The 6000-nt window shown below is 59.6% G+C and overlaps 1 protein-coding gene across 4 annotated transcripts in view; it reads left to right on the top strand.

The window, feature by feature from the left end:
- Positions 1-1188: 1188 nt before the first annotated feature.
- Positions 1189-6000, top strand: part of MYT1 (myelin transcription factor 1) — a gene marked incomplete at its 3' end in the record, with an annotated part of 56884 nt that continues 52072 nt past the window's right edge. For 2 of the 4 annotated variants that reach the window (XM_051829052.2, XM_070051343.1), the window contains 1 exon segment: positions 1189-1615. 4 annotated transcript variants of the gene reach the window in all.

Here is a 6000-nt window from a genome sequence, read left to right as displayed (position 1 = left end):
TGAGGGAGCTCAGCTGAGCGCGTGAGAGGACAAGAGAGGCAGGCAGTAGCGTAGACACGGCTCTCGTTTGGCTAAGTGATGTCAGCCTCGGTCTAGCCAGGGCAGGCCTGCACTTCGTGCTCCTTTGTTGACCAGAAGGTGTTTGTGTGTGAGAACCTGACCCACTTGCTTCTGGGGTGTGGTTCCCTGGCTGATGTGTAGAACTCGAGCTGCACGTTGAAAACAGCCACTTATCCTCTCTCATAGCCAGCTGCTTGAAAATCAGCTGGGATTTCCAGAGCGTGCTGTCTTAAAGAAAGCTAACGCTCTGGCTGCGGACGGCTCCTCTCTCTGGTGGCCTGGGCCCTTTAAAGATGACTGAGGGGGCCACTGAGTTTCACTGTTGAAATCTGTGCAGAGTCTCCCAGCGGCGACTGCAGCTGGCCCGTGCTGGGAGACTCTGCAGGTGTCTGAGAGCTCCGTGTGTGCCCGGCAATCCTGATGGCGACGGGGGTCAGTGCAGGAAGCTGCACCTTTCCCGTGTGGGGACCTCGGGCTCCCCCAGGGTGGGACGTGGACGGGCCGTGTGCAGGCAGCGGGCGCCCCGCTGTGCGTGTCACGGACTCTCCTCTGCTTCCCGCTGGGTCGCTTGTTTCTGACAGTTTTAAGAACTCCGCACACAGTGGCTGCCCCTGTGCTTGGGCAGCGCCGGAGCCTCAGCGACCCCACGGCTTCTTTGGGACAGTTTTACTATTTCAAAAATCATAAGGGGAAGGCGTGACAACAGGAAAGCGTCTTTTGCTCTTTGTGTGGGTGACTCTGCTTTTCCAGTCTGTGGCGTAGGTACGTTTGTGCACTTGTGAGAACGCAGCTCCATGTAAGTCCCGGGTGCTCAGCCACGCGTCACTCTCCAGGCTCGTTGGAGTAATGAGTTCTGTGGCTCCTTCTTCATGATGGGAGGGCATATTCCTAACCAGCAATAAATACTGCCGAGCACTTTCGCTGTGGCCCTGCTAACCCGGGCATCTGTCATTCGTTGGTGCTATTAGGAATTATTGGACTGAACCACTGGCAGGGGAGGCAGAGGGGGGCAGCGCCGAGCTCGCCAGGCTCCCTGCCCTTCCGTGCGTTTTGCATGAAAAGAACTCTGATCCTGCTGCATATTGATGGCGAGTCAGCGTGGGCGCACGCGGGCACCTGCTGTCAGCTGAGGCTCAGAGCAGGGGTCACAGGCTCCGCTGGCCTGGGCACCCCCCACCCCCAGTTCCGCAGATCCATCTCTCTGATGCTATACTGTAAATTTATTTCACCTCCGAGAGTAAACAGATATATTGGAGCCCCAAGGGTTCATGGGTAGCGTATTTACAAAGGAGCCTCCTCGCCAGCCCGTGCCACCGCCGCTAATGAGAGCGGTCATTAAGTAAATGAGACGTCGCCTTTAGCTGGCTTAGGAGTTCGCACACTACGCGGAGAGGACGTTTAATGGAAACCCGCACGCCGGCTTCCCCACATGTGACCGCTGACGGGAGGCAGCTGCCTTCCCCTCCTCCCCCGGCCACCGTGCACCCCCCATGTAAATTTCATGATTGCTTTCCGTGATGTCATTTTGAAAGAGGACAGACAATAGCTGGGGAAGGTAAGTCAGCGCTGACAAAGACGGGCTCCGGGCTCCGGTGCCGGGCTGTGCCCTCGGGGTGCGGTGGGGAGCTGCGCGCAGCCGGCCACGGCTTTTTCTGCGGGAGAAGCCCGTGTGGGGACCACAGCCGCGGAGCTGCCCCGCACGCCGCGGCTTTCTCCCCCGCCCGCCAGCCGCGGCTGCTGCCCTTGCCTCTCCGAGCCGAGCCGCTGGTGAACGTGTTGTGCGTCTGACAGGAGCGCTGCGGGGGGAGGGGGAGCCGCGGCCACGGCAGAAACTTTGTGCGCGTTTCTGGAGGAGGAGAGGCGCAATCGGTCTGCCCTCGGCAGCAGCAGGTCCCCCTGCAGTAGGGGCCGGGCCGGGGGCGTCTCTGGTGTGACCCCCACCCGAGGGACCGAGGAGAGGCACTGCCGTGAGCGGCTGGCTGTGTGCGCCCTGTGGCTGCCTGAGCGGCTGTCTGGTCTGGTTGGGCTTGGAGCGCTGGGGACGGAACCGGCCATTCCTTGACCTGTGGCTGTGGGCCTGGGGAGTGGGGCTGCTGTCGTGTTTGCGTCACTGATTTTTAAACTGAAAACTGGAGTGGGCTCGGACGCCGGTCTGAGCCGATGCGGGCAGCGCAGCGCAGTGGTTCTGGGGCTGTGCACTCCTGAGTTTGCTTCTTTCTTCACAAATCCGCGCCACCAACAAGGACACCGTGGGGTGGGCTCTCGCCACTGGCCCTGTCTGAGCGACAGCCTTTCTCGCCTCTGCCTCACCTTGCGTCAGTGGACAGCACTGGTTGGTGGAGTTGGGTGTTTAGTTCCTGAGACATAACCTCTGAGACCCAGCTCTGTGGCTACCTGAGGCTTGGACAGTGTCTACCACAGCGGCCCTCTGGGAAGAGGGGTGAGGAATTCTGTCCCCTGGCTTAGGAGACATGACAGAGATCCTGGGGGTGCCCTGCGGCTGTTGGGTGAGCAAACAAAAGGCAAGAAGCCGGACAGGGCCGAGCCCAGCGGCCCCTCAGAGCCCCACTCTGCCGACTGGGAGAGGCACCCTCGGCCCCAGGCTGCTGGCCACCAGGGCTCCCTTCCCATTGGTCCTGGGCCACGATGACCACCCCCTTCCATATGGCCCCGTTAATTAGCGGTAAACAAAAGAGTGGTGAGCCGGGGTTGGAGTCCTGTGGTGCTGGACACTGCTGCTCACGAGGCCGTGGCCGAGCCTGAGCAGGAGGCTGGGTCAGGCGGAGGAGGCAGTTTGTTTTCAAAGAGGAGGCAGCTTTATGAACGGTTCTGTCTCTTGGACCTGGCGCCTGAGGTCCCTACAGGGCTCCCTAAGCCCCGGGCACCTGGGCAGTGTCTGACCTTGCGTGGTCTGGGCAGGGGCTCCCGGGAGCTGGACACAGAGGCTTTTCCCTCCCTGATGCTCTGGGCTGCGGAGCCCAGATGGGGGTCTGGGAGTTCACCCAGGGTGGCGGGGGCGTGGGGAGGGGAGGCGGCGGCTGTTCTGTCTGCAGTGCAACTGGGGCTGGTGTTACCCCAGGTGTTGCCCAGACATCTGGAGACAGCCCTGATGTCCAGAGTAACGCACTGGCTCCAGACACCCCTGGTACCCACGTGGTTAGGATGTCAGGGCAAGGCTGGCCTGGGAGACTCAGCTGGAGGTTGGCCCGTCCCCTGGCCCTGGTGGGTGCTCTCCCTGGTGCTGCCTGTGCCCCTCCCACCCTTTCCTCCTCAGACTGGGGTCACTGAACATGCACGCAGTGACACAGGTGAGGCTGCGTGTGTGGCCGGCACCAACCACATCAGGGAGACTGGGTCAGGGCCCAGCTGACCACTTTTCCTGGTGCTGCCCAGGCTGGCGACAGCTGGATTGTTTGGGATGTTGGTTCACACCGGTCAGCACTCGACAAATTCACCAGGAGAGGGGCCTGCAGATGAACGAGAGATGGCTGGGCCCAAGAGGCTGTGTGGTGGCTGTGGGCAGTCTGGTGGGGGCAGAGGTCTTCTGGATGGACTTGGTGCACCAAGCATATCCACTCCGGAAGAGTGAGGCAGGCCTGGTTGGGGCGGTTGGCTCCCCTGTCTGGGTGGAGGTAGGGTGGGGTCAGCGCTGAACTGGTGTGAGCAGGGCCTGGGAGGCTCAGTGGGCAGGGCTGCTGGTAGTCACCTGATCCTCGGCAAGCAGGACACTGGACGGCCAGCCAGGCGTGGAAGTTACTGGGCACGTTGGAGACGGAATGCCCTGCTGGTTCCACTTCCAACAGCTCCAGGGAGCCCCTGCTGTTGGCCTTTCTGGTGCAGACGGGGGTCCTCCCCCTCCCCGTCCCCCAGGGCCCTCTCTGCTCCTTCCTTGAGTCACTCTTGAGTAAAACAGAAGAGGGAATGTTGTACGTTTACAGGAGAGTGGCCTTTGGGAAGCAGCCTTGTTGGCTTTCCCAGAGGGGACAGCAGCTCCTGATGGGAGACCCCGAGCCCAGGCTCCACTGGGGGCTTTGTGCAGCCTCTCCAGCTTCTCAGCGTATTTTCTGTCTTTTGTAGGTGTCCAGATTTTCCCAAATGTCACTTTATTTTTTTATTTTTATTTTTTTAAAGATTTATCTGCTATTTGAAAGGCAGAGCTGCAGAAAGAGAGAGGCAGAGACAGAGAGAGAAACAGAGACAGAGACAGAGAGAGGAGTATCCATCCGCCGGTTCACTCCAAGGGCAGCTGTGTCCAGGGCTGGGCCAGGCCTAAGCCAGGAGCTCTACCCAGGTCTCCCACACGGTGCAGGGGCCCAAGCACTTGGGCCATCTCCTGCTGCTTTCCCAGGCCATCAGCAGGGATCTGGATCAGAAGTGGAGCAGCCGGGACTCAACCAGCGCCCACATGGGTGCCAGCATCCCCGGCCCCTGCCCACTCCCCCTAAATGCCGCTTCAAAAAGCTTAAAACAAAAATAAGGAAAAGTCTTTTCCCTGAATTAAAATGTTTCTTATCTCTGGCTTCCCCTGAGCCTGCTTCAGAGAGAACACATTAGTAAATACCTCGAGCGGAAAGCAGAGTTTGGAAACGTCATCCTTTCATGTTCAGTGTGATGGACCTGAGCACGTCCCGTCCCCCGTCCCCCCCCCCCCCCCCCCGGCTGTTTTCTTTCTTAGAATCTGCTCTTAAAAACAGCGTTATTCTAATCAGAGGAAGAACCTTAATCTGCCCTGGCCAGCTCAGGCCTCGGCCAGGATTAGCCCCGCCCTCCGGGAGGGAGTCTGGGGCCTCAGGGCCTCCCCGCCTGCCCTACTTTCAGGGGTGTGGCTTTGAGGCCAGGCGCTCAGGGTGCGCTGTTTGCGGGGTCCCTGTGCCGGGTTTGATCTGGAACTCTGGCCTGGCCTGAGAGTGTGGCCGGTGCTGAGAAGACTTGGAACTGTGCTTGGGACAGATGTGAGGTGCTCGGGTCTCCCCAGGCATCAGGTCCCGGGGCCCCAGCCTGGAGTGACTCAGGTTGGTTTGTCGGTCATTGTCTTGCACGTGGAATTGTAGAATTCATCACACATCCCACCCTTACCAAAGTATGTATGCATGTATTTTCACTTATTTGAAAGGGGAAGAGAGAGAGAGAGAGAGAGGCCTGCAATAGCAGTGGCTGGGCCAGGGCTGGACTGGGGACCAGGTCTCCCCTGTGGGTGTCAGGAGCTATCGCTGCTGCCTTCAGGGACTGTGTCGGCAGAAAGCAGGAGTTTGGGGGTCCAGAGCCAGGAATCAAACCTGGGTACTCCAGCGTGGAAGCAGGCATCCTACTGTTACGCCAAGTGCCCCAGCGTTTTGCATAGAACAAAGCAGAACTTGGAGGTTTTTTTTTTTTTTTTTTTTTTTATTGCAGCTGGGCTGTGATCTGAGTGGCAGTACAGAAATCATGGTTTGGCTCTCGAGGGGCAAACAAGCACCTGTGCTGTTTTTACTTGGGTCATTGTGCCCTGGGCTCCAACACCGAGGAGCTAATTAGTTTTTGCAGGGAGCAGTGTAGCTGGGCTTCATCTCCCAGCCCAGCTCCCCAGAAGGCCATGGCCGTGTGACCTGCAGGGCCCCCAGCCCGTCTGCCAGGTCTCCCATTCCTGCTTCCTTTTCCAGGCTCAGCACAGATGCTGCACCAGGTTGCGCTCATGTGTCTCCTCACACCCCGCCCTTGGCAAGGCCCTCAGCCTGTGGCGTCCGGCTCTCTGTCTCCCAGGACCATCCTGCTTGGCCCGAGGGGAGAGGCTGCAGCCAGGACTGGACACCCTCAGGGCAGGGCCTGACTTTTGCGGGCAGGTGGTGGGACATTTGCAGGGGGAAGAGAGGAGGCCGTGTGCTCCCGGCCGTGGCTTGAAGTGGAAGTCGGGCTGGGACCCCACACCCAGAGCGTTTGTCTGACTTTGCTTCCTCTCAGTGG

The sequence above is a fragment of the Oryctolagus cuniculus genome, chromosome 11 (assembly GCF_964237555.1).
Source record: "Oryctolagus cuniculus chromosome 11, mOryCun1.1, whole genome shotgun sequence".
NCBI lineage: Eukaryota > Metazoa > Chordata > Mammalia > Lagomorpha > Leporidae > Oryctolagus > Oryctolagus cuniculus.
The sequence above is the reverse complement of the archived record's forward strand: the minus strand, read 5'-3'. Positions and strand labels throughout refer to the sequence as shown.